Here is a 24,258-nt window from a genome sequence, read left to right as displayed (position 1 = left end):
ACAGCAGTCACAATCGCAGGGCAGTTTTCCAATCCGACCGCATGGACTTTGTCCAGAAGCTCCCCCCTCGTTAGGGCAGAGGAGACCGACTTCCCACGTGAAAGGCAGATCTGCTCCCCACGAAACTAATGAAAATGGCTTGATGGCCTGTGTCATACGCTGCTGGACTTTTAGCTTGAGTCTAAGCTGTGCATGGGCTTGTCTGTGGTAGCAACTGAAGTTCAGAGGGTGGTGAGCTACATCGCCCCTCCTGGTCCCAACATGGAACAGCGCACTCAGTAAGATCACTTCAACTTAAGCAGCCCTGAAGGGCACAGAGACGTTGCCTATGACCGCACTTTAAGGCATCTTGATTGAGCCATGGACCTTTAAAGCATTCAGCTGCGCCTCGTCCGGATGAGCTATCCATCGTCCAAGGCCTTGCGCTTGCGCGTGCCAGCTGGCGCGTACGCCGACCATGCTCTGTGTCGTTAGCCCTGTACCATGTGAGCCAAGAAGTCCCTGGGCTTTGGAGACGGGTATGTCTTTGGCATCAAATGATACGAGCGCAGCAAAGGAAAAGGGGAATTAGCTCAAATGGTAGAGCGCTCGCTTAGCATGCGAGAGGTAGCGGGATCGATGCCCGCATTCTCCAGCAAGAGCTTTTATCCAAGGTCCACGCAAAGAGACTGACAGAGGCCACGGCGCTTGCTGGGTTAACGTGAAAAAGCTGTTTTGGCCCGTACGGGGATCGAACCCGCGACCTTGGCGTTATTAGCACCACGCTCTAACCAACTGAGCTAACCGGCCTCGGGGACCGAGCGCCCGTCAAGCAGGAACGACAAAGGAGCTCCCAGTGACGACGATCGATGTACATGCAAGAAAAATGTTTCTCTCGGGCCGTGAAAAACAGAAGAGGAGCTCTCGTGTTTCTGCCCGGTTTCGAAACGGGGACCTTTCGCGTGTTAGGCGAACGTGATAACCACTACACTACAGAAACCAGCTACACTCCTTGAGGCCACCTTGAGATTCCACAGGCCACATGGGACCAGTACAGCTTGACTTTGGACTGACGTACTGATCAATTCTTTACATGGTGAAATACACCTGCACTTTACCGTGAGCCAGGACCCTGCGTCTTGGAGACTTGGCCGTACCGAAATCAGCCACTTTGCCCGTGGCGCAGTGGCCCTTTCTTTGATTTTCCAGCGAGGCGCTGAACACATTACTCCGACAGCAGTCACAATCGCAGGGCAGTTTTCCAATCCGACCGCATGGACTTTGTCCAGAAGCTCCCCCCTCGTTAGGGCAGAGGAGACCGACTTCCCACGTGAAAGGCAGATCTGCTCCCCACGAAACTAATGAAAATGGCTTGATGGCCTGTGTCATACGCTGCTGGACTTTTAGCTTGAGTCTAAGCTGTGCATGGGCTTGTCTGTGGTAGCAACTGAAGTTCAGAGGGTGGTGAGCTACATCGCCCCTCCTGGTCCCAACATGGAACAGCGCACTCAGTAAGATCACTTCAACTTAAGCAGCCCTGAAGGGCACAGAGACGTTGCCTATGACCGCACTTTAAGGCATCTTGATTGAGCCATGGACCTTTAAAGCATTCAGCTGCGCCTCGTCCGGATGAGCTATCCATCGTCCAAGGCCTTGCGCTTGCGCGTGCCAGCTGGCGCGTACGCCGACCATGCTCTGTGTCGTTAGCCCTGTACCATGTGAGCCAAGAAGTCCCTGGGCTTTGGAGACGGGTATGTCTTTGGCATCAAATGATACGAGCGCAGCAAAGGAAAAGGGGAATTAGCTCAAATGGTAGAGCGCTCGCTTAGCATGCGAGAGGTAGCGGGATCGATGCCCGCATTCTCCAGCAAGAGCTTTTATCCAAGGTCCACGCAAAGAGACTGACAGAGGCCACGCCGCTTGCTGGGTTAACGTGAAAAAGCTGTTTTGGCCCGTACGGGGATCGAACCCGCGACCTTGGCGTTATTAGCACCACGCTCTAACCAACTGAGCTAACCGGCCTGGGGGACCGAGCGCCCGTCAAGCAGGAACGACAAAGGAGCTCCCAGTGACGACGATCGATGTACATGCAAGAAAAATGTTTCTCTCGGGCCGTGAAAAACAGAAGAGGAGCTCTCGTGTTTCTGCCCGGTTTCGAAACGGGGACCTTTCGCGTGTTAGGCGAACGTGATAACCACTACACTACAGAAACCAGCTACACTCCTTGAGGCCACCTTGAGATTCCACAGGCCACATGGGACCAGTACAGCTTGACTTTGGACTGACGTACTGATCAATTCTTTACATGGTGAAATACACCTGCACTTTACCGTGAGCCAGGACCCTGCGTCTTGGAGACTTGGCCGTACCGAAATCAGCCACTTTGCCCGTGGCGCAGTGGCCCTTTCTTTGATTTTCCAGCGAGGCGCTGAACACATTACTCCGACAGCAGTCACAATCGCAGGGCAGTTTTCCAATCCGACCGCATGGACTTTGTCCAGAAGCTCCCCCCTCGTTAGGGCAGAGGAGACCGACTTCCCACGTGAAAGGCAGATCTGCTCCCCACGAAACTAATGAAAATGGCTTGATGGCCTGTGTCATACGCTGCTGGACTTTTAGCTTGAGTCTAAGCTGTGCATGGGCTTGTCTGTGGTAGCAACTGAAGTTCAGAGGGTGGTGAGCTACATCGCCCCTCCTGGTCCCAACATGGAACAGCGCACTCAGTAAGATCACTTCAACTTAAGCAGCCCTGAAGGGCACAGAGACGTTGCCTATGACCGCACTTTAAGGCATCTTGATTGAGCCATGGACCTTTAAAGCATTCAGCTGCGCCTCGTCCGGATGAGCTATCCATCGTCCAAGGCCTTGCGCTTGCGCGTGCCAGCTGGCGCGTACGCCGACCATGCTCTGTGTCGTTAGCCCTGTACCATGTGAGCCAAGAAGTCCCTGGGCTTTGGAGACGGGTATGTCTTTGGCATCAAATGATACGAGCGCAGCAAAGGAAAAGGGGAATTAGCTCAAATGGTAGAGCGCTCGCTTAGCATGCGAGAGGTAGCGGGATCGATGCCCGCATTCTCCAGCAAGAGCTTTTATCCAAGGTCCACGCAAAGAGACTGACAGAGGCCACGGCGCTTGCTGGGTTAACGTGAAAAAGCTGTTTTGGCCCGTACGGGGATCGAACCCGCGACCTTGGCGTTATTAGCACCACGCTCTAACCAACTGAGCTAACCGGCCTCGGGGACCGAGCGCCCGTCAAGCAGGAACGACAAAGGAGCTCCCAGTGACGACGATCGATGTACATGCAAGAAAAATGTTTCTCTCGGGCCGTGAAAAACAGAAGAGGAGCTCTCGTGTTTCTGCCCGGTTTCGAACCGGGGACCTTTCGCGTGTTAGGCGAACGTGATAACCACTACACTACAGAAACCAGCTACACTCCTCGAGGCCACCTTGAGATTCCACAGGCCACATGGGACCAGTACAGCTTGACTTTGGACTGACGTACTGATCAATTCTTTACATGGTGAAATACACCTGCACTTTACCGTGAGCCAGGACCCTGCGTCTTGGAGACTTGGCCGTACCGAAATCAGCCACTTTGCCCGTGGCGCAGTGGCCCTTTCTTTGATTTTCCAGCGAGGCGCTGAACACATTACTCCGACAGCAGTCACAATCGCAGGGCAGTTTTCCAATCCGACCGCATGGACTTTGTCCAGAAGCTCCCCCCTCGTTAGGGCAGAGGAGACCGACTTCCCACGTGAAAGGCAGATCTGCTCCCCACGAAACTAATGAAAATGGCTTGATGGCCTGTGTCATACGCTGCTGGACTTTTAGCTTGAGTCTAAGCTGTGCATGGGCTTGTCTGTGGTAGCAACTGAAGTTCAGAGGGTGGTGAGCTACATCGCCCCTCCTGGTCCCAACATGGAACAGCGCACTCAGTAAGATCACTTCAACTTAAGCAGCCCTGAAGGGCACAGAGACGTTGCCTATGACCGCACTTTAAGGCATCTTGATTGAGCCATGGACCTTTAAAGCATTCAGCTGCGCCTCGTCCGGATGAGCTATCCATCGTCCAAGGCCTTGCGCTTGCGCGTGCCAGCTGGCGCGTACGCCGACCATGCTCTGTGTCGTTAGCCCTGTACCATGTGAGCCAAGAAGTCCCTGGGCTTTGGAGACGGGTATGTCTTTGGCATCAAATGATACGAGCGCAGCAAAGGAAAAGGGGAATTAGCTCAAATGGTAGAGCGCTCGCTTAGCATGCGAGAGGTAGCGGGATCGATGCCCGCATTCTCCAGCAAGAGCTTTTATCCAAGGTCCACGCAAAGAGACTGACAGAGGCCACGGCGCTTGCTGGGTTAACGTGAAAAAGCTGTTTTGGCCCGTACGGGGATCGAACCCGCGACCTTGGCGTTATTAGCACCACGCTCTAACCAACTGAGCTAACCGGCCTCGGGGACCGAGCGCCCGTCAAGCAGGAACGACAAAGGAGCTCCCAGTGACGACGATCGATGTACATGCAAGAAAAATGTTTCTCTCGGGCCGTGAAAAACAGAAGAGGAGCTCTCGTGTTTCTGCCCGGTTTCGAACCGGGGACCTTTCGCGTGTTAGGCGAACGTGATAACCACTACACTACAGAAACCAGCTACACTCCTCGAGGCCACCTTGAGATTCCACAGGCCACATGGGACCAGTACAGCTTGACTTTGGACTGACGTACTGATCAATTCTTTACATGGTGAAATACACCTGCACTTTACCGTGAGCCAGGACCCTGCGTCTTGGAGACTTGGCCGTACCGAAATCAGCCACTTTGCCCGTGGCGCAGTGGCCCTTTCTTTGATTTTCCAGCGAGGCGCTGAACACATTACTCCGACAGCAGTCACAATCGCAGGGCAGTTTTCCAATCCGACCGCATGGACTTTGTCCAGAAGCTCCCCCCTCGTTAGGGCAGAGGAGACCGACTTCCCACGTGAAAGGCAGATCTGCTCCCCACGAAACTAATGAAAATGGCTTGATGGCCTGTGTCATACGCTGCTGGACTTTTAGCTTGAGTCTAAGCTGTGCATGGGCTTGTCTGTGGTAGCAACTGAAGTTCAGAGGGTGGTGAGCTACATCGCCCCTCCTGGTCCCAACATGGAACAGCGCACTCAGTAAGATCACTTCAACTTAAGCAGCCCTGAAGGGCACAGAGACGTTGCCTATGACCGCACTTTAAGGCATCTTGATTGAGCCATGGACCTTTAAAGCATTCAGCTGCGCCTCGTCCGGATGAGCTATCCATCGTCCAAGGCCTTGCGCTTGCGCGTGCCAGCTGGCGCGTACGCCGACCATGCTCTGTGTCGTTAGCCCTGTACCATGTGAGCCAAGAAGTCCCTGGGCTTTGGAGACGGGTATGTCTTTGGCATCAAATGATACGAGCGCAGCAAAGGAAAAGGGGAATTAGCTCAAATGGTAGAGCGCTCGCTTAGCATGCGAGAGGTAGCGGGATCGATGCCCGCATTCTCCAGCAAGAGCTTTTATCCAAGGTCCACGCAAAGAGACTGACAGAGGCCACGGCGCTTGCTGGGTTAACGTGAAAAAGCTGTTTTGGCCCGTACGGGGATCGAACCCGCGACCTTGGCGTTATTAGCACCACGCTCTAACCAACTGAGCTAACCGGCCTCGGGGACCGAGCGCCCGTCAAGCAGGAACGACAAAGGAGCTCCCAGTGACGACGATCGATGTACATGCAAGAAAAATGTTTCTCTCGGGCCGTGAAAAACAGAAGAGGAGCTCTCGTGTTTCTGCCCGGTTTCGAACCGGGGACCTTTCGCGTGTTAGGCGAACGTGATAACCACTACACTACAGAAACCAGCTACACTCCTCGAGGCCACCTTGAGATTCCACAGGCCACATGGGACCAGTACAGCTTGACTTTGGACTGACGTACTGATCAATTCTTTACATGGTGAAATACACCTGCACTTTACCGTGAGCCAGGACCCTGCGTCTTGGAGACTTGGCCGTACCGAAATCAGCCACTTTGCCCGTGGCGCAGTGGCCCTTTCTTTGATTTTCCAGCGAGGCGCTGAACACATTACTCCGACAGCAGTCACAATCGCAGGGCAGTTTTCCAATCCGACCGCATGGACTTTGTCCAGAAGCTCCCCCCTCGTTAGGGCAGAGGAGACCGACTTCCCACGTGAAAGGCAGATCTGCTCCCCACGAAACTAATGAAAATGGCTTGATGGCCTGTGTCATACGCTGCTGGACTTTTAGCTTGAGTCTAAGCTGTGCATGGGCTTGTCTGTGGTAGCAACTGAAGTTCAGAGGGTGGTGAGCTACATCGCCCCTCCTGGTCCCAACATGGAACAGCGCACTCAGTAAGATCACTTCAACTTAAGCAGCCCTGAAGGGCACAGAGACGTTGCCTATGACCGCACTTTAAGGCATCTTGATTGAGCCATGGACCTTTAAAGCATTCAGCTGCGCCTCGTCCGGATGAGCTATCCATCGTCCAAGGCCTTGCGCTTGCGCGTGCCAGCTGGCGCGTACGCCGACCATGCTCTGTGTCGTTAGCCCTGTACCATGTGAGCCAAGAAGTCCCTGGGCTTTGGAGACGGGTATGTCTTTGGCATCAAATGATACGAGCGCAGCAAAGGAAAAGGGGAATTAGCTCAAATGGTAGAGCGCTCGCTTAGCATGCGAGAGGTAGCGGGATCGATGCCCGCATTCTCCAGCAAGAGCTTTTATCCAAGGTCCACGCAAAGAGACTGACAGAGGCCACGGCGCTTGCTGGGTTAACGTGAAAAAGCTGTTTTGGCCCGTACGGGGATCGAACCCGCGACCTTGGCGTTATTAGCACCACGCTCTAACCAACTGAGCTAACCGGCCTCGGGGACCGAGCGCCCGTCAAGCAGGAACGACAAAGGAGCTCCCAGTGACGACGATCGATGTACATGCAAGAAAAATGTTTCTCTCGGGCCGTGAAAAACAGAAGAGGAGCTCTCGTGTTTCTGCCCGGTTTCGAACCGGGGACCTTTCGCGTGTTAGGCAAACGTGATAACCACTACACTACAGAAACCAGCTACACTCCTCGAGGCCACCTTGAGATTCCACAGGCCACATGGGACCAGTACAGCTTGACTTTGGACTGACGTACTGATCAATTCTTTACATGGTGAAATACACCTGCACTTTACCGTGAGCCAGGACCCTGCGTCTTGGAGACTTGGCCGTACCGAAATCAGCCACTTTGCCCGTGGCGCAGTGGCCCTTTCTTTGATTTTCCAGCGAGGCGCTGAACACATTACTCCGACAGCAGTCACAATCGCAGGGCAGTTTTCCAATCCGACCGCATGGACTTTGTCCAGAAGCTCCCCCCTCGTTAGGGCAGAGGAGACCGACTTCCCACGTGAAAGGCAGATCTGCTCCCCACGAAACTAATGAAAATGGCTTGATGGCCTGTGTCATACGCTGCTGGACTTTTAGCTTGAGTCTAAGCTGTGCATGGGCTTGTCTGTGGTAGCAACTGAAGTTCAGAGGGTGGTGAGCTACATCGCCCCTCCTGGTCCCAACATGGAACAGCGCACTCAGTAAGATCACTTCAACTTAAGCAGCCCTGAAGGGCACAGAGACGTTGCCTATGACCGCACTTTAAGGCATCTTGATTGAGCCATGGACCTTTAAAGCATTCAGCTGCGCCTCGTCCGGATGAGCTATCCATCGTCCAAGGCCTTGCGCTTGCGCGTGCCAGCTGGCGCGTACGCCGACCATGCTCTGTGTCGTTAGCCCTGTACCATGTGAGCCAAGAAGTCCCTGGGCTTTGGAGACGGGTATGTCTTTGGCATCAAATGATACGAGCGCAGCAAAGGAAAAGGGGAATTAGCTCAAATGGTAGAGCGCTCGCTTAGCATGCGAGAGGTAGCGGGATCGATGCCCGCATTCTCCAGCAAGAGCTTTTATCCAAGGTCCACGCAAAGAGACTGACAGAGGCCACGGCGCTTGCTGGGTTAACGTGAAAAAGCTGTTTTGGCCCGTACGGGGATCGAACCCGCGACCTTGGCGTTATTAGCACCACGCTCTAACCAACTGAGCTAACCGGCCTCGGGGACCGAGCGCCCGTCAAGCAGGAACGACAAAGGAGCTCCCAGTGACGACGATCGATGTACATGCAAGAAAAATGTTTCTCTCGGGCCGTGAAAAACAGAAGAGGAGCTCTCGTGTTTCTGCCCGGTTTCGAACCGGGGACCTTTCGCGTGTTAGGCAAACGTGATAACCACTACACTACAGAAACCAGCTACACTCCTCGAGGCCACCTTGAGATTCCACAGGCCACATGGGACCAGTACAGCTTGACTTTGGACTGACGTACTGATCAATTCTTTACATGGTGAAATACACCTGCACTTTACCGTGAGCCAGGACCCTGCGTCTTGGAGACTTGGCCGTACCGAAATCAGCCACTTTGCCCGTGGCGCAGTGGCCCTTTCTTTGATTTTCCAGCGAGGCGCTGAACACATTACTCCGACAGCAGTCACAATCGCAGGGCAGTTTTCCAATCCGACCGCATGGACTTTGTCCAGAAGCTCCCCCCTCGTTAGGGCAGAGGAGACCGACTTCCCACGTGAAAGGCAGATCTGCTCCCCACGAAACTAATGAAAATGGCTTGATGGCCTGTGTCATACGCTGCTGGACTTTTAGCTTGAGTCTAAGCTGTGCATGGGCTTGTCTGTGGTAGCAACTGAAGTTCAGAGGGTGGTGAGCTACATCGCCCCTCCTGGTCCCAACATGGAACAGCGCACTCAGTAAGATCACTTCAACTTAAGCAGCCCTGAAGGGCACAGAGACGTTGCCTATGACCGCACTTTAAGGCATCTTGATTGAGCCATGGACCTTTAAAGCATTCAGCTGCGCCTCGTCCGGATGAGCTATCCATCGTCCAAGGCCTTGCGCTTGCGCGTGCCAGCTGGCGCGTACGCCGACCATGCTCTGTGTCGTTAGCCCTGTACCATGTGAGCCAAGAAGTCCCTGGGCTTTGGAGACGGGTATGTCTTTGGCATCAAATGATACGAGCGCAGCAAAGGAAAAGGGGAATTAGCTCAAATGGTAGAGCGCTCGCTTAGCATGCGAGAGGTAGCGGGATCGATGCCCGCATTCTCCAGCAAGAGCTTTTATCCAAGGTCCACGCAAAGAGACTGACAGAGGCCACGGCGCTTGCTGGGTTAACGTGAAAAAGCTGTTTTGGCCCGTACGGGGATCGAACCCGCGACCTTGGCGTTATTAGCACCACGCTCTAACCAACTGAGCTAACCGGCCTCGGGGACCGAGCGCCCGTCAAGCAGGAACGACAAAGGAGCTCCCAGTGACGACGATCGATGTACATGCAAGAAAAATGTTTCTCTCGGGCCGTGAAAAACAGAAGAGGAGCTCTCGTGTTTCTGCCCGGTTTCGAACCGGGGACCTTTCGCGTGTTAGGCGAACGTGATAACCACTACACTACAGAAACCAGCTACACTCCTTGAGGCCACCTTGAGATTCCACAGGCCACATGGGACCAGTACAGCTTGACTTTGGACTGACGTACTGATCAATTCTTTACATGGTGAAATACACCTGCACTTTACCGTGAGCCAGGACCCTGCGTCTTGGAGACTTGGCCGTACCGAAATCAGCCACTTTGCCCGTGGCGCAGTGGCCCTTTCTTTGATTTTCCAGCGAGGCGCTGAACACATTACTCCGACAGCAGTCACAATCGCAGGGCAGTTTTCCAATCCGACCGCATGGACTTTGTCCAGAAGCTCCCCCCTCGTTAGGGCAGAGGAGACCGACTTCCCACGTGAAAGGCAGATCTGCTCTCCACGAAACTAATGAAAATGGCTTGATGGCCTGTGTCATACGCTGCTGGACTTTTAGCTTGAGTCTAAGCTGTGCATGGGCTTGTCTGTGGTAGCAACTGAAGTTCAGAGGGTGGTGAGCTACATCGCCCCTCCTGGTCCCAACATGGAACAGCGCACTCAGTAAGATCACTTCAACTTAAGCAGCCCTGAAGGGCACAGAGACGTTGCCTATGACCGCACTTCAAGGCATCTTGATTGAGCCATGGACCTTTAAAGCATTCAGCTGCGCCTCGTCCGGATGAGCTATCCATCGTCCAAGGCCTTGCGCTTGCGCGTGCCAGCTGGCGCGTACGCCGACCATGCTCTGTGTCGTTAGCCCTGTACCATGTGAGCCAAGAAGTCCCTGGGCTTTGGAGACGGGTATGTCTTTGGCATCAAATGATACGAGCGCAGCAAAGGAAAAGGGGAATTAGCTCAAATGGTAGAGCGCTCGCTTAGCATGCGAGAGGTAGCGGGATCGATGCCCGCATTCTCCAGCAAGAGCTTTTATCCAAGGTCCACGCAAAGAGACTGACAGAGGCCACGGCGCTTGCTGGGTTAACGTGAAAAAGCTGTTTTGGCCCGTACGGGGATCGAACCCGCGACCTTGGCGTTATTAGCACCACGCTCTAACCAACTGAGCTAACCGGCCTCGGGGACCGAGCGCCCGTCAAGCAGGAACGACAAAGGAGCTCCCAGTGACGACGATCGATGTACATGCAAGAAAAATGTTTCTCTCGGGCCGTGAAAAACAGAAGAGGAGCTCTCGTGTTTCTGCCCGGTTTCGAACCGGGGACCTTTCGCGTGTTAGGCGAACGTGATAACCACTACACTACAGAAACCAGCTACACTCCTTGAGGCCACCTTGAGATTCCACAGGCCACATGGGACCAGTACAGCTTGACTTTGGACTGACGTACTGATCAATTCTTTACATGGTGAAATACACCTGCACTTTACCGTGAGCCAGGACCCTGCGTCTTGGAGACTTGGCCGTACCGAAATCAGCCACTTTGCCCGTGGCGCAGTGGCCCTTTCTTTGATTTTCCAGCGAGGCGCTGAACACATTACTCCGACAGCAGTCACAATCGCAGGGCAGTTTTCCAATCCGACCGCATGGACTTTGTCCAGAAGCTCCCCCCTCGTTAGGGCAGAGGAGACCGACTTCCCACGTGAAAGGCAGATCTGCTCTCCACGAAACTAATGAAAATGGCTTGATGGCCTGTGTCATACGCTGCTGGACTTTTAGCTTGAGTCTAAGCTGTGCATGGGCTTGTCTGTGGTAGCAACTGAAGTTCAGAGGGTGGTGAGCTACATCGCCCCTCCTGGTCCCAACATGGAACAGCGCACTCAGTAAGATCACTTCAACTTAAGCAGCCCTGAAGGGCACAGAGACGTTGCCTATGACCGCACTTCAAGGCATCTTGATTGAGCCATGGACCTTTAAAGCATTCAGCTGCGCCTCGTCCGGATGAGCTATCCATCGTCCAAGGCCTTGCGCTTGCGCGTGCCAGCTGGCGCGTACGCCGACCATGCTCTGTGTCGTTAGCCCTGTACCATGTGAGCCAAGAAGTCCCTGGGCTTTGGAGACGGGTATGTCTTTGGCATCAAATGATACGAGCACAGCAAAGGAAAAGGGGAATTAGCTCAAATGGTAGAGCGCTCGCTTAGCATGCGAGAGGTAGCGGGATCGATGCCCGCATTCTCCAGCAAGAGCTTTTATCCAAGGTCCACGCAAAGAGACTGACAGAGGCCACGGCGCTTGCTGGGTTAACGTGAAAAAGCTGTTTTGGCCCGTACGGGGATCGAACCCGCGACCTTGGCGTTATTAGCACCACGCTCTAACCAACTGAGCTAACCGGCCTCGGGGACCGAGCGCCCGTCAAGCAGGAACGACAAAGGAGCTCCCAGTGACGACGATCGATGTACATGCAAGAAAAATGTTTCTCTCGGGCCGTGAAAAACAGAAGAGGAGCTCTCGTGTTTCTGCCCGGTTTCGAACCGGGGACCTTTCGCGTGTTAGGCGAACGTGATAACCACTACACTACAGAAACCAGCTACACTCCTTGAGGCCACCTTGAGATTCCACAGGCCACATGGGACCAGTACAGCTTGACTTTGGACTGACGTACTGATCAATTCTTTACATGGTGAAATACACCTGCACTTTACCGTGAGCCAGGACCCTGCGTCTTGGAGACTTGGCCGTACCGAAATCAGCCACTTTGCCCGTGGCGCAGTGGCCCTTTCTTTGATTTTCCAGCGAGGCGCTGAACACATTACTCCGACAGCAGTCACAATCGCAGGGCAGTTTTCCAATCCGACCGCATGGACTTTGTCCAGAAGCTCCCCCCTCGTTAGGGCAGAGGAGACCGACTTCCCACGTGAAAGGCAGATCTGCTCTCCACGAAACTAATGAAAATGGCTTGATGGCCTGTGTCATACGCTGCTGGACTTTTAGCTTGAGTCTAAGCTGTGCATGGGCTTGTCTGTGGTAGCAACTGAAGTTCAGAGGGTGGTGAGCTACATCGCCCCTCCTGGTCCCAACATGGAACAGCGCACTCAGTAAGATCACTTCAACTTAAGCAGCCCTGAAGGGCACAGAGACGTTGCCTATGACCGCACTTCAAGGCATCTTGATTGAGCCATGGACCTTTAAAGCATTCAGCTGCGCCTCGTCCGGATGAGCTATCCATCGTCCAAGGCCTTGCGCTTGCGCGTGCCAGCTGGCGCGTACGCCGACCATGCTCTGTGTCGTTAGCCCTGTACCATGTGAGCCAAGAAGTCCCTGGGCTTTGGAGACGGGTATGTCTTTGGCATCAAATGATACGAGCGCAGCAAAGGAAAAGGGGAATTAGCTCAAATGGTAGAGCGCTCGCTTAGCATGCGAGAGGTAGCGGGATCGATGCCCGCATTCTCCAGCAAGAGCTTTTATCCAAGGTCCACGCAAAGAGACTGACAGAGGCCACGGCGCTTGCTGGGTTAACGTGAAAAAGCTGTTTTGGCCCGTACGGGGATCGAACCCGCGACCTTGGCGTTATTAGCACCACGCTCTAACCAACTGAGCTAACCGGCCTCGGGGACCGAGCGCCCGTCAAGCAGGAACGACAAAGGAGCTCCCAGTGACGACGATCGATGTACATGCAAGAAAAATGTTTCTCTCGGGCCGTGAAAAACAGAAGAGGAGCTCTCGTGTTTCTGCCCGGTTTCGAACCGGGGACCTTTCGCGTGTTAGGCGAACGTGATAACCACTACACTACAGAAACCAGCTACACTCCTCGAGGCCACCTTGAGATTCCACAGGCCACATGGGACCAGTACAGCTTGACTTTGGACTGACGTACTGATCAATTCTTTACATGGTGAAATACACCTGCACTTTACCGTGAGCCAGGACCCTGCGTCTTGGAGACTTGGCCGTACCGAAATCAGCCACTTTGCCCGTGGCGCAGTGGCCCTTTCTTTGATTTTCCAGCGAGGCGCTGAACACATTACTCCGACAGCAGTCACAATCGCAGGGCAGTTTTCCAATCCGACCGCATGGACTTTGTCCAGAAGCTCCCCCCTCGTTAGGGCAGAGGAGACCGACTTCCCACGTGAAAGGCAGATCTGCTCTCCACGAAACTAATGAAAATGGCTTGATGGCCTGTGTCATACGCTGCTGGACTTTTAGCTTGAGTCTAAGCTGTGCATGGGCTTGTCTGTGGTAGCAACTGAAGTTCAGAGGGTGGTGAGCTACATCGCCCCTCCTGGTCCCAACATGGAACAGCGCACTCAGTAAGATCACTTCAACTTAAGCAGCCCTGAAGGGCACAGAGACGTTGCCTATGACCGCACTTTAAGGCATCTTGATTGAGCCATGGACCTTTAAAGCATTCAGCTGCGCCTCGTCCGGATGAGCTATCCATCGTCCAAGGCCTTGCGCTTGCGCGTGCCAGCTGGCGCGTACGCCGACCATGCTCTGTGTCGTTAGCCCTGTACCATGTGAGCCAAGAAGTCCCTGGGCTTTGGAGACGGGTATGTCTTTGGCATCAAATGATACGAGCGCAGCAAAGGAAAAGGGGAATTAGCTCAAATGGTAGAGCGCTCGCTTAGCATGCGAGAGGTAGCGGGATCGATGCCCGCATTCTCCAGCAAGAGCTTTTATCCAAGGTCCACGCAAAGAGACTGACAGAGGCCACGGCGCTTGCTGGGTTAACGTGAAAAAGCTGTTTTGGCCCGTACGGGGATCGAACCCGCGACCTTGGCGTTATTAGCACCACGCTCTAACCAACTGAGCTAACCGGCCTCGGGGACCGAGCGCCCGTCAAGCAGGAACGACAAAGGAGCTCCCAGTGACGACGATCGATGTACATGCAAGAAAAATGTTTCTCTCGGGCCGTGAAAAACAGAAGAGGAGCTCTCGTGTTTCTGCCCGGTTTCGAACCGGGGACCTTTCGCGTGTTAGGCAAACGTGATAACCACTACACTACAGAAACCAGCTACACTCCTCGAGGCCACCTTGAGATTCCACAGGCCACATGGGACCAGTACAGCTTGACTTTGGACTGACGTACTGATCAATTCTTTACATGGTGAAATACACCTGCACTTTACCGTGAGCCAGGACCCTGCGTCTTGGAGACTTGGCCGTACCGAAATCAGCCACTTTGCCCGTGGCGCAGTGGCCCTTTCTTTGATTTTCCAGCGAGGCGCTGAACACATTACTCCGACAGCAGTCACAATCGCAGGGCAGTTTTCCAATCCGACCGCATGGACTTTGTCCAGAAGCTCCCCCCTCGTTAGGGCAGAGGAGACCGACTTCCCACGTGAAAGGCAGATCTGCTCCCCACGAAACTAATGAAAATGGCTTGATGGCCTGTGTCATACGCTGCTGGACTTTTAGCTTGAGTCTAAGCTGTGCATGGGCTTGTCTGTGGTAGCAACTGAAGTTCAGAGGGTGGTGAGCTACATCGCCCCTCCTGGTCCCAACATGGAACAGCGCACTCAGTAAGATCACTTCAACTTAAGCAGCCCTGAAGGGCACAGAGACGTTGCCTATGACCGCACTTTAAGGCATCTTGATTGAGCCATGGACCTTTAAAGCATTCAGCTGCGCCTCGTCCGGATGAGCTATCCATCGTCCAAGGCCTTGCGCTTGCGCGTGCCAGCTGGCGCGTACGCCGACCATGCTCTGTGTCGTTAGCCCTGTACCATGTGAGCCAAGAAGTCCCTGGGCTTTGGAGACGGGTATGTCTTTGGCATCAAATGATACGAGCGCAGCAAAGGAAAAGGGGAATTAGCTCAAATGGTAGAGCGCTCGCTTAGCATGCGAGAGGTAGCGGGATCGATGCCCGCATTCTCCAGCAAGAGCTTTTATCCAAGGTCCACGCAAAGAGACTGACAGAGGCCACGGCGCTTGCTGGGTTAACGTGAAAAAGCTGTTTTGGCCCGTACGGGGATCGAACCCGCGACCTTGGCGTTATTAGCACCACGCTCTAACCAACTGAGCTAACCGGCCTCGGGGACCGAGCGCCCGTCAAGCAGGAATGACAAAGGAGCTCCCAGTGACGACGATCGATGTACATGCAAGAAAAATGTTTCTCTCGGGCCGTGAAAAACAGAAGAGGAGCTCTCGTGTTTCTGCCCGGTTTCGAACCGGGGACCTTTCGCGTGTTAGGCGAGCGTGATAACCACTACACTACAGAAACCAGCTACACTCCTCGAGGCCACCTTGAGATTCCACAGGCCACATGGGACCAGTACAGCTTGACTTTGGACTGACGTACTGATCAATTCTTTACATGGTGAAATACACCTGCACTTTACCGTGAGCCAGGACCCTGCGTCTTGGAGACTTGGCCGTACCGAAATCAGCCACTTTGCCCGTGGCGCAGTGGCCCTTTCTTTGATTTTCCAGCGAGGCGCTGAACACATTACTCCGACAGCAGTCACAATCGCAGGGCAGTTTTCCAATCCGACCGCATGGACTTTGTCCAGAAGCTCCCCCCTCGTTAGGGCAGAGGAGACCGACTTCCCACGTGAAAGGCAGATCTGCTCTCCACGAAACTAATGAAAATGGCTTGATGGCCTGTGTCATACGCTGCTGGACTTTTAGCTTGAGTCTAAGCTGTGCATGGGCTTGTCTGTGGTAGCAACTGAAGTTCAGAGGGTGGTGAGCTACATCGCCCCTCCTGGTCCCAACATGGAACAGCGCACTCAGTAAGATCACTTCAACTTAAGCAGCCCTGAAGGGCACAGAGACGTTGCCTATGACCGCACTTTAAGGCATCTTGATTGAGCCATGGACCTTTAAAGCATTCAGCTGCGCCTCGTCCGGATGAGCTATCCATCGTCCAAGGCCTTGCGCTTGCGCGTGCCAGCTGGCGCGTACGCCGACCATGCTCTGTGTCGTTAGCCCTGTACCATGTGAGCCAAGAAGTCCCTGGGCTTTGGAGACGGGTATGTCTTTGGCATCAAATGATACGAGCGCAGCAAAGGAAAAGGGGAATTAGCTCAAATGGTAGAGCGCTCGCTTAGCATGCGAGAGGTAGCGGGATCGATGCCCGCATTCTCCAGCAAGAGCTTTTATCCAAGGTCCACGCAAAGAGACTGACAGAGGCCACGGCGCTTGCTGGGTTAACGTGAAAAAGCTGTTTTGGCCCGTACGGGGATCGAACCCGCGACCTTGGCGTTATTAGCACCACGCTCTAACCAACTGAGCTAACCGGCCTCGGGGACCGAGCGCCCGTCAAGCAGGAACGACAAAGGAGCTCCCAGTGACGACGATCGATGTACATGCAAGAAAAATGTTTCTCTCGGGCCGTGAAAAACAGAAGAGGAGCTCTCGTGTTTCTGCCCGGTTTCGAACCGGGGACCTTTCGCGTGTTAGGCAAACGTGATAACCACTACACTACAGAAACCAGCTACACTCCTCGAGGCCACCTTGAGATTCCACAGGCCACATGGGACCAGTACAGCTTGACTTTGGACTGACGTACTGATCAATTCTTTACATGGTGAAATACACCTGCACTTTACCGTGAGCCAGGACCCTGCGTCTTGGAGACTTGGCCGTACCGAAATCAGCCACTTTGCCCGTGGCGCAGTGGCCCTTTCTTTGATTTTCCAGCGAGGCGCTGAACACATTACTCCGACAGCAGTCACAATCGCAGGGCAGTTTTCCAATCCGACCGCATGGACTTTGTCCAGAAGCTCCCCCCTCGTTAGGGCAGAGGAGACCGACTTCCCACGTGAAAGGCAGATCTGCTCCCCACGAAACTAATGAAAATGGCTTGATGGCCTGTGTCATACGCTGCTGGACTTTTAGCTTGAGTCTAAGCTGTGCATGGGCTTGTCTGTGGTAGCAACTGAAGTTCAGAGGGTGGTGAGCTACATCGCCCCTCCTGGTCCCAACATGGAACAGCGCACTCAGTAAGATCACTTCAACTTAAGCAGCCCTGAAGGGCACAGAGACGTTGCCTATGACCGCACTTTAAGGCATCTTGATTGAGCCATGGACCTTTAAAGCATTCAGCTGCGCCTCGTCCGGATGAGCTATCCATCGTCCAAGGCCTTGCGCTTGCGCGTGCCAGCTGGCGCGTACGCCGACCATGCTCTGTGTCGTTAGCCCTGTACCATGTGAGCCAAGAAGTCCCTGGGCTTTGGAGACGGGTATGTCTTTGGCATCAAATGATACGAGCGCAGCAAAGGAAAAGGGGAATTAGCTCAAATGGTAGAGCGCTCGCTTAGCATGCGAGAGGTAGCGGGATCGATGCCCGCATTCTCCAGCAAGAGCTTTTATCCAAGGTCCACGCAAAGAGACTGACAGAGGCCACGGCGCTTGCTGGGTTAACGTGAAAAAGCTGTTTTGGCCCGTACGGGGATCGAACCCGCGACCTTGGCGTTATTAGCACCACGCTCTAACCAACTGAGCTAACCGGCCTCGGGGACCGAGCGCCCGTCAAGCAGGAATGACAAAGGAGCTCCCAGTGACGACGATCGATGTACATGCAAGAAAAATGTTTCTCTCGGGCCGTGAAAAACAGAAGAGGAGCTCTCGTGTTTCTGCCCGGTTTCGAACCGGGGACCTTTCGCGTGTTAGGCGAACGTGATAACCACTACACTACAGAAACCAGCTACACTCCTCGAGGCCACCTTGAGATTCCACAGGCCACATGGGACCAGTACAGCTTGACTTTGGACTGACGTACTGATCAATTCTTTACATGGTGAAATACACCTGCACTTTACCGTGAGCCAGGACCCTGCGTCTTGGAGACTTGGCCGTACCGAAATCAGCCACTTTGCCCGTGGCGCAGTGGCCCTTTCTTTGATTTTCCAGCGAGGCGCTGAACACATTACTCCGACAGCAGTCACAATCGCAGGGCAGTTTTCCAATCCGACCGCATGGACTTTGTCCAGAAGCTCCCCCCTCGTTAGGGCAGAGGAGACCGACTTCCCACGTGAAAGGCAGATCTGCTCTCCACGAAACTAATGAAAATGGCTTGATGGCCTGTGTCATACGCTGCTGGACTTTTAGCTTGAGTCTAAGCTGTGCATGGGCTTGTCTGTGGTAGCAACTGAAGTTCAGAGGGTGGTGAGCTACATCGCCCCTCCTGGTCCCAACATGGAACAGCGCACTCAGTAAGATCACTTCAACTTAAGCAGCCCTGAAGGGCACAGAGACGTTGCCTATGACCGCACTTTAAGGCATCTTGATTGAGCCATGGACCTTTAAAGCATTCAGCTGCGCCTCGTCCGGATGAGCTATCCATCGTCCAAGGCCTTGCGCTTGCGCGTGCCAGCTGGCGCGTACGCCGACCATGCTCTGTGTCGTTAGCCCTGTACCATGTGAGCCAAGAAGTCCCTGGGCTTTGGAGACGGGTATGTCTTTGGCATCAAATGATACGAGCGCAGCAAAGGAAAAGGGGAATTAGCTCAAATGGTAGAGCGCTCGCTTAGCATGCGAGAGGTAGCGGGATCGATGCCCGCATTCTCCAGCAAGAGCTTTTATCCAAGGTCCACGCAAAGAGACTGACAGAGGCCACGGCGCTTGCTGGGTTAACGTGAAAAAGCTGTTTTGGCCCGTACGGGGATCGAACCCGCGACCTTGGCGTTATTAGCACCACGCTCTAACCAACTGAGCTAACCGGCCTCGGGGACCGAGCGCCCGTCAAGCAGGAACGACAAAGGAGCTCCCAGTGACGACGATCGATGTACATGCAAGAAAAATGTTTCTCTCGGGCCGTGAAAAACAGAAGAGGAGCTCTCGTGTTTCTGCCCGGTTTCGAACCGGGGACCTTTCGCGTGTTAGGCGAACGTGATAACCACTACACTACAGAAACCAGCTACACTCCTCGAGGCCACCTTGAGATTCCACAGGCCACATGGGACCAGTACAGCTTGACTTTGGACTGACGTACTGATCAATTCTTTACATGGTGAAATACACCTGCACTTTACCGTGAGCCAGGACCCTGCGTCTTGGAGACTTGGCCGTACCGAAATCAGCCACTTTGCCCGTGGCGCAGTGGCCCTTTCTTTGATTTTCCAGCGAGGCGCTGAACACATTACTCCGACAGCAGTCACAATCGCAGGGCAGTTTTCCAATCCGACCGCATGGACTTTGTCCAGAAGCTCCCCCCTCGTTAGGGCAGAGGAGACCGACTTCCCACGTGAAAGGCAGATCTGCTCTCCACGAAACTAATGAAAATGGCTTGATGGCCTGTGTCATACGCTGCTGGACTTTTAGCTTGAGTCTAAGCTGTGCATGGGCTTGTCTGTGGTAGCAACTGAAGTTCAGAGGGTGGTGAGCTACATCGCCCCTCCTGGTCCCAACATGGAACAGCGCACTCAGTAAGATCACTTCAACTTAAGCAGCCCTGAAGGGCACAGAGACGTTGCCTATGACCGCACTTTAAGGCATCTTGATTGAGCCATGGACCTTTAAAGCATTCAGCTGCGCCTCGTCCGGATGAGCTATCCATCGTCCAAGGCCTTGCGCTTGCGCGTGCCAGCTGGCGCGTACGCCGACCATGCTCTGTGTCGTTAGCCCTGTACCATGTGAGCCAAGAAGTCCCTGGGCTTTGGAGACGGGTATGTCTTTGGCATCAAATGATACGAGCGCAGCAAAGGAAAAGGGGAATTAGCTCAAATGGTAGAGCGCTCGCTTAGCATGCGAGAGGTAGCGGGATCGATGCCCGCATTCTCCAGCAAGAGCTTTTATCCAAGGTCCACGCAAAGAGACTGACAGAGGCCACGGCGCTTGCTGGGTTAACGTGAAAAAGCTGTTTTGGCCCGTACGGGGATCGAACCCGCGACCTTGGCGTTATTAGCACCACGCTCTAACCAACTGAGCTAACCGGCCTCGGGGACCGAGCGCCCGTCAAGCAGGAACGACAAAGGAGCTCCCAGTGACGACGATCGATGTACATGCAAGAAAAATGTTTCTCTCGGGCCGTGAAAAACAGAAGAGGAGCTCTCGTGTTTCTGCCCGGTTTCGAACCGGGGACCTTTCGCGTGTTAGGCGAACGTGATAACCACTACACTACAGAAACCAGCTACACTCCTCGAGGCCACCTTGAGATTCCACAGGCCACATGGGACCAGTACAGCTTGACTTTGGACTGACGTACTGATCAATTCTTTACATGGTGAAATACACCTGCACTTTACCGTGAGCCAGGACCCTGCGTCTTGGAGTCTTGGCCGTACCGAAATCAGCCACTTTGCCCGTGGCGCAGTGGCCCTTTCTTTGATTTTCCAGCGAGGCGCTGAACACATTACTCCGACAGCAGTCACAATCGCAGGGCAGTTTTCCAATCCGACCGCATGGACTTTGTCCAGAAGCTCCCCCCTCGTTAGGGCAGAGGAGACCGACTTCCCACGTGAAAGGCAGATCTGCTCTCCACGAAACTAATGAAAATGGCTTGATGGCCTGTGTCATACGCTGCTGGACTTTTAGCTTGAGTCTAAGCTGTGCATGGGCTTGTCTGTGGTAGCAACTGAAGTTCAGAGGGTGGTGAGCTACATCGCCCCTCCTGGTCCCAACATGGAACAGCGCACTCCGTAAGATCACTTCAACTTAAGCAGCCCTGAAGGGCACAGAGACGTTGCCTATGACCGCACTTTAAGGCATCTTGATTGAGCCATGGACCTTTAAAGCATTCAGCTGCGCCTCGTCCGGATGAGCTATCCATCGTCCAAGGCCTTGCGCTTGCGCGTGCCAGCTGGCGCGTACGCCGACCATGCTCTGTGTCGTTAGCCCTGTACCATGTGAGCCAAGAAGTCCCTGGGCTTTGGAGACGGGTATGTCTTTGGCATCAAATGATACGAGCGCAGCAAAGGAAAAGGGGAATTAGCTCAAATGGTAGAGCGCTCGCTTAGCATGCGAGAGGTAGCGGGATCGATGCCCGCATTCTCCAGCAAGAGCTTTTATCCAAGGTCCACGCAAAGAGACTGACAGAGGCCACGGCGCTTGCTGGGTTAACGTGAAAAAGCTGTTTTGGCCCGTACGGGGATCGAACCCGCGACCTTGGCGTTATTAGCACCACGCTCTAACCAACTGAGCTAACCGGCCTCGGGGACCGAGCGCCCGTCAAGCAGAAACGACAAAGGAGCTCCCAGTGACGACGATCGATGTACATGCAAGAAAAATGTTTCTCTCGGGCCGTGAAAAACAGAAGAGGAGCTCTCGTGTTTCTGCCCGGTTTCGAACCGGGGACCTTTCGCGTGTTAGGCGAACGTGATAACCACTACACTACAGAAACCAGCTACACTCCTTGAGGCCACCTTGAGATTCCACAGGCCACATGGGACCAGTACAGCTTGACTTTGGACTGACGTACTGATCAATTCTTTACATGGTGAAATACACCTGCACTTTACCGTGAGCCAGGACCCTGCGTCTTGGAGACTTGGCCGTACCGAAATCAGCCACTTTGCCCGTGGCGCAGTGGCCCTTTCTTTGATTTTCCAGCGAGGCGCTGAACACATTACTCCGACAGCAGTCACAATCGCAGGGCAGTTTTCCAATCCGACCGCATGGACTTTGTCCAGAAGCTCCCCCCTCGTTAGGGCAGAGGAGACCGACTTCCCACGTGAAAGGCAGATCTGCTCTCCACGAAACTAATGAAAATGGCTTGATGGCCTGTGTCATACGCTGCTGGACTTTTAGCTTGAGTCTAAGCTGTGCATGGGCTTGTCTGTGGTAGCAACTGAAGTTCAGAGGGTGGTGAGCTACATCGCCCCTCCTGGTCCCAACATGGAACAGCGCACTCAGTAAGATCACTTCAACTTAAGCAGCCCTGAAGGGCACAGAGACGTTGCCTATGACCGCACTTTAAGGCATCTTGATTGAGCCATGGACCTTTAAAGCATTCAGCTGCGCCTCGTCCGGATGAGCTATCCATCGTCCAAGGCCTTGCGCTTGCGCGTGCCAGCTGGCGCGTACGCCGACCATGCTCTGTGTCGTTAGCCCTGTACCATGTGAGCCAAGAAGTCCCTGGGCTTTGGAGACGGGTATGTCTTTGGCATCAAATGATACGAGCGCAGCAAAGGAAAAGGGGAATTAGCTCAAATGGTAGAGCGCTCGCTTAGCATGCGAGAGGTAGCGGGATCGATGCCCGCATTCTCCAGCAAGAGCTTTTATCCAAGGTCCACGCAAAGAGACTGACAGAGGCCACGGCGCTTGCTGGGTTAACGTGAAAAAGCTGTTTTGGCCCGTACGGGGATCGAACCCGCGACCTTGGCGTTATTAGCACCACGCTCTAACCAACTGAGCTAACCGGCCTCGGGGACCGAGCGCCCGTCAAGCAGGAACGACAAAGGAGCTCCCAGTGACGACGATCGATGTACATGCAAGAAAAATGTTTCTCTCGGGCCGTGAAAAACAGAAGAGGAGCTCTCGTGTTTCTGCCCGGTTTCGAACCGGGGACCTTTCGCGTGTTAGGCGAACGTGATAACCACTACACTACAGAAACCAGCTACACTCCTCGAGGCCACCTTGAGATTCCACAGGCCACATGGGACCAGTACAGCTTGACTTTGGACTGACGTACTGATCAATTCTTTACATGGTGAAATACACCTGCACTTTACCGTGAGCCAGGACCCTGCGTCTTGGAGACTTGGCCGTACCGAAATCAGCCACTTTGCCCGTGGCGCAGTGGCCCTTTCTTTGATTTTCCAGCGAGGCGCTGAACACATTACTCCGACAGCAGTCACAATCGCAGGGCAGTTTTCCAATCCGACCGCATGGACTTTGTCCAGAAGCTCCCCCCTCGTTAGGGCAGAGGAGACCGACTTCCCACGTGAAAGGCAGATCTGCTCTCCACGAAACTAATGAAAATGGCTTGATGGCCTGTGTCATACGCTGCTGGACTTTTAGCTTGAGTCTAAGCTGTGCATGGGCTTGTCTGTGGTAGCAACTGAAGTTCAGAGGGTGGTGAGCTACATCGCCCCTCCTGGTCCCAACATGGAACAGCGCACTCAGTAAGATCACTTCAACTTAAGCAGCCCTGAAGGGCACAGAGACGTTGCCTATGACCGCACTTTAAGGCATCTTGATTGAGCCATGGACCTTTAAAGCATTCAGCTGCGCCTCGTCCGGATGAGCTATCCATCGTCCAAGGCCTTGCGCTTGCGCGTGCCAGCTGGCGCGTACGCCGACCATGCTCTGTGTCGTTAGCCCTGTACCATGTGAGCCAAGAAGTCCCTGGGCTTTGGAGACGGGTATGTCTTTGGCATCAAATGATACGAGCGCAGCAAAGGAAAAGGGGAATTAGCTCAAATGGTAGAGCGCTCGCTTAGCATGCGAGAGGTAGCGGGATCGATGCCCGCATTCTCCAGCAAGAGCTTTTATCCAAGGTCCACGCAAAGAGACTGACAGAGGCCACGGCGCTTGCTGGGTTAACGTGAAAAAGCTGTTTTGGCCCGTACGGGGATCGAACCCGCGACCTTGGCGTTATTAGCACCACGCTCTAACCAACTGAGCTAACCGGCCTCGGGGACCGAGCGCCCGTCAAGCAGGAACGACAAAGGAGCTCCCAGTGACGACGATCGATGTACATGCAAGAAAAATGTTTCTCTCGGGCCGTGAAAAACAGAAGAGGAGCTCTCGTGTTTCTGCCCGGTTTCGAACCGGGGACCTTTCGCGTGTTAGGCGAACGTGATAACCACTACACTACAGAAACCAGCTACACTCCTCGAGGCCACCTTGAGATTCCACAGGCCACATGGGACCAGTACAGCTTGACTTTGGACTGACGTACTGATCAATTCTTTACATGGTGAAATACACCTGCACTTTACCGTGAGCCAGGACCCTGCGTCTTGGAGACTTGGCCGTACCGAAATCAGCCACTTTGCCCGTGGCGCAGTGGCCCTTTCTTTGATTTTCCAGCGAGGCGCTGAACACATTACTCCGACAGCAGTCACAATCGCA

The 24,258-nt window shown here is 54.0% G+C and overlaps 33 non-coding genes across 33 annotated transcripts; all 33 read right to left on the bottom strand.

The window, feature by feature from the left end:
* Positions 1–715: 715 nt before the first annotated feature.
* trnai-aau (transfer RNA isoleucine (anticodon AAU)) lies at positions 716–789 on the bottom strand. The gene has a single exon. It is a non-coding gene; the product is annotated as a tRNA-Ile (tRNA).
* A 1,138-nt stretch (positions 790–1,927) lies between these two features.
* On the bottom strand, positions 1,928–2,001 carry trnai-aau (transfer RNA isoleucine (anticodon AAU)). The gene has a single exon. It is a non-coding gene; the product is annotated as a tRNA-Ile (tRNA).
* Positions 2,002–3,139: 1,138 nt separating this feature from the next.
* trnai-aau (transfer RNA isoleucine (anticodon AAU)) lies at positions 3,140–3,213 on the bottom strand. The gene has a single exon. It is a non-coding gene; the product is annotated as a tRNA-Ile (tRNA).
* Positions 3,214–3,330: 117 nt separating this feature from the next.
* On the bottom strand, positions 3,331–3,403 carry trnav-aac (transfer RNA valine (anticodon AAC)). The gene has a single exon. It is a non-coding gene; the product is annotated as a tRNA-Val (tRNA).
* Positions 3,404–4,351: 948 nt separating this feature from the next.
* On the bottom strand, positions 4,352–4,425 carry trnai-aau (transfer RNA isoleucine (anticodon AAU)). Its single transcript has one exon. It is a non-coding gene; the product is annotated as a tRNA-Ile (tRNA).
* A 117-nt stretch (positions 4,426–4,542) lies between these two features.
* trnav-aac (transfer RNA valine (anticodon AAC)) lies at positions 4,543–4,615 on the bottom strand. Its single transcript has one exon. It is a non-coding gene; the product is annotated as a tRNA-Val (tRNA).
* Positions 4,616–5,563: 948 nt separating this feature from the next.
* Positions 5,564–5,637, bottom strand: trnai-aau (transfer RNA isoleucine (anticodon AAU)). The gene has a single exon. It is a non-coding gene; the product is annotated as a tRNA-Ile (tRNA).
* Positions 5,638–5,754: 117 nt separating this feature from the next.
* trnav-aac (transfer RNA valine (anticodon AAC)) lies at positions 5,755–5,827 on the bottom strand. The gene has a single exon. It is a non-coding gene; the product is annotated as a tRNA-Val (tRNA).
* A 948-nt stretch (positions 5,828–6,775) lies between these two features.
* On the bottom strand, positions 6,776–6,849 carry trnai-aau (transfer RNA isoleucine (anticodon AAU)). Its single transcript has one exon. It is a non-coding gene; the product is annotated as a tRNA-Ile (tRNA).
* A 1,138-nt stretch (positions 6,850–7,987) lies between these two features.
* Positions 7,988–8,061, bottom strand: trnai-aau (transfer RNA isoleucine (anticodon AAU)). The gene has a single exon. It is a non-coding gene; the product is annotated as a tRNA-Ile (tRNA).
* A 1,138-nt stretch (positions 8,062–9,199) lies between these two features.
* Positions 9,200–9,273, bottom strand: trnai-aau (transfer RNA isoleucine (anticodon AAU)). Its single transcript has one exon. It is a non-coding gene; the product is annotated as a tRNA-Ile (tRNA).
* A 117-nt stretch (positions 9,274–9,390) lies between these two features.
* trnav-aac (transfer RNA valine (anticodon AAC)) lies at positions 9,391–9,463 on the bottom strand. The gene has a single exon. It is a non-coding gene; the product is annotated as a tRNA-Val (tRNA).
* A 948-nt stretch (positions 9,464–10,411) lies between these two features.
* Positions 10,412–10,485, bottom strand: trnai-aau (transfer RNA isoleucine (anticodon AAU)). The gene has a single exon. It is a non-coding gene; the product is annotated as a tRNA-Ile (tRNA).
* Positions 10,486–10,602: 117 nt separating this feature from the next.
* Positions 10,603–10,675, bottom strand: trnav-aac (transfer RNA valine (anticodon AAC)). Its single transcript has one exon. It is a non-coding gene; the product is annotated as a tRNA-Val (tRNA).
* Positions 10,676–11,623: 948 nt separating this feature from the next.
* Positions 11,624–11,697, bottom strand: trnai-aau (transfer RNA isoleucine (anticodon AAU)). Its single transcript has one exon. It is a non-coding gene; the product is annotated as a tRNA-Ile (tRNA).
* Positions 11,698–11,814: 117 nt separating this feature from the next.
* trnav-aac (transfer RNA valine (anticodon AAC)) lies at positions 11,815–11,887 on the bottom strand. Its single transcript has one exon. It is a non-coding gene; the product is annotated as a tRNA-Val (tRNA).
* A 948-nt stretch (positions 11,888–12,835) lies between these two features.
* Positions 12,836–12,909, bottom strand: trnai-aau (transfer RNA isoleucine (anticodon AAU)). Its single transcript has one exon. It is a non-coding gene; the product is annotated as a tRNA-Ile (tRNA).
* Positions 12,910–13,026: 117 nt separating this feature from the next.
* trnav-aac (transfer RNA valine (anticodon AAC)) lies at positions 13,027–13,099 on the bottom strand. The gene has a single exon. It is a non-coding gene; the product is annotated as a tRNA-Val (tRNA).
* A 948-nt stretch (positions 13,100–14,047) lies between these two features.
* On the bottom strand, positions 14,048–14,121 carry trnai-aau (transfer RNA isoleucine (anticodon AAU)). The gene has a single exon. It is a non-coding gene; the product is annotated as a tRNA-Ile (tRNA).
* A 1,138-nt stretch (positions 14,122–15,259) lies between these two features.
* trnai-aau (transfer RNA isoleucine (anticodon AAU)) lies at positions 15,260–15,333 on the bottom strand. Its single transcript has one exon. It is a non-coding gene; the product is annotated as a tRNA-Ile (tRNA).
* A 1,138-nt stretch (positions 15,334–16,471) lies between these two features.
* trnai-aau (transfer RNA isoleucine (anticodon AAU)) lies at positions 16,472–16,545 on the bottom strand. Its single transcript has one exon. It is a non-coding gene; the product is annotated as a tRNA-Ile (tRNA).
* Positions 16,546–17,683: 1,138 nt separating this feature from the next.
* trnai-aau (transfer RNA isoleucine (anticodon AAU)) lies at positions 17,684–17,757 on the bottom strand. The gene has a single exon. It is a non-coding gene; the product is annotated as a tRNA-Ile (tRNA).
* A 117-nt stretch (positions 17,758–17,874) lies between these two features.
* Positions 17,875–17,947, bottom strand: trnav-aac (transfer RNA valine (anticodon AAC)). The gene has a single exon. It is a non-coding gene; the product is annotated as a tRNA-Val (tRNA).
* A 948-nt stretch (positions 17,948–18,895) lies between these two features.
* On the bottom strand, positions 18,896–18,969 carry trnai-aau (transfer RNA isoleucine (anticodon AAU)). The gene has a single exon. It is a non-coding gene; the product is annotated as a tRNA-Ile (tRNA).
* A 117-nt stretch (positions 18,970–19,086) lies between these two features.
* Positions 19,087–19,159, bottom strand: trnav-aac (transfer RNA valine (anticodon AAC)). The gene has a single exon. It is a non-coding gene; the product is annotated as a tRNA-Val (tRNA).
* A 948-nt stretch (positions 19,160–20,107) lies between these two features.
* trnai-aau (transfer RNA isoleucine (anticodon AAU)) lies at positions 20,108–20,181 on the bottom strand. Its single transcript has one exon. It is a non-coding gene; the product is annotated as a tRNA-Ile (tRNA).
* A 117-nt stretch (positions 20,182–20,298) lies between these two features.
* Positions 20,299–20,371, bottom strand: trnav-aac (transfer RNA valine (anticodon AAC)). Its single transcript has one exon. It is a non-coding gene; the product is annotated as a tRNA-Val (tRNA).
* A 948-nt stretch (positions 20,372–21,319) lies between these two features.
* On the bottom strand, positions 21,320–21,393 carry trnai-aau (transfer RNA isoleucine (anticodon AAU)). Its single transcript has one exon. It is a non-coding gene; the product is annotated as a tRNA-Ile (tRNA).
* A 117-nt stretch (positions 21,394–21,510) lies between these two features.
* trnav-aac (transfer RNA valine (anticodon AAC)) lies at positions 21,511–21,583 on the bottom strand. The gene has a single exon. It is a non-coding gene; the product is annotated as a tRNA-Val (tRNA).
* Positions 21,584–22,531: 948 nt separating this feature from the next.
* trnai-aau (transfer RNA isoleucine (anticodon AAU)) lies at positions 22,532–22,605 on the bottom strand. The gene has a single exon. It is a non-coding gene; the product is annotated as a tRNA-Ile (tRNA).
* Positions 22,606–22,722: 117 nt separating this feature from the next.
* On the bottom strand, positions 22,723–22,795 carry trnav-aac (transfer RNA valine (anticodon AAC)). Its single transcript has one exon. It is a non-coding gene; the product is annotated as a tRNA-Val (tRNA).
* A 948-nt stretch (positions 22,796–23,743) lies between these two features.
* trnai-aau (transfer RNA isoleucine (anticodon AAU)) lies at positions 23,744–23,817 on the bottom strand. The gene has a single exon. It is a non-coding gene; the product is annotated as a tRNA-Ile (tRNA).
* A 117-nt stretch (positions 23,818–23,934) lies between these two features.
* trnav-aac (transfer RNA valine (anticodon AAC)) lies at positions 23,935–24,007 on the bottom strand. Its single transcript has one exon. It is a non-coding gene; the product is annotated as a tRNA-Val (tRNA).
* Positions 24,008–24,258: the final 251 nt, after the last annotated feature.

Source organism: Hoplias malabaricus, chromosome 15 (genome assembly GCF_029633855.1).
Source record: "Hoplias malabaricus isolate fHopMal1 chromosome 15, fHopMal1.hap1, whole genome shotgun sequence".
Taxonomy (NCBI): domain Eukaryota; kingdom Metazoa; phylum Chordata; class Actinopteri; order Characiformes; family Erythrinidae; genus Hoplias; species Hoplias malabaricus.
This window is presented reverse-complemented; position numbering and strand designations above follow the sequence as displayed.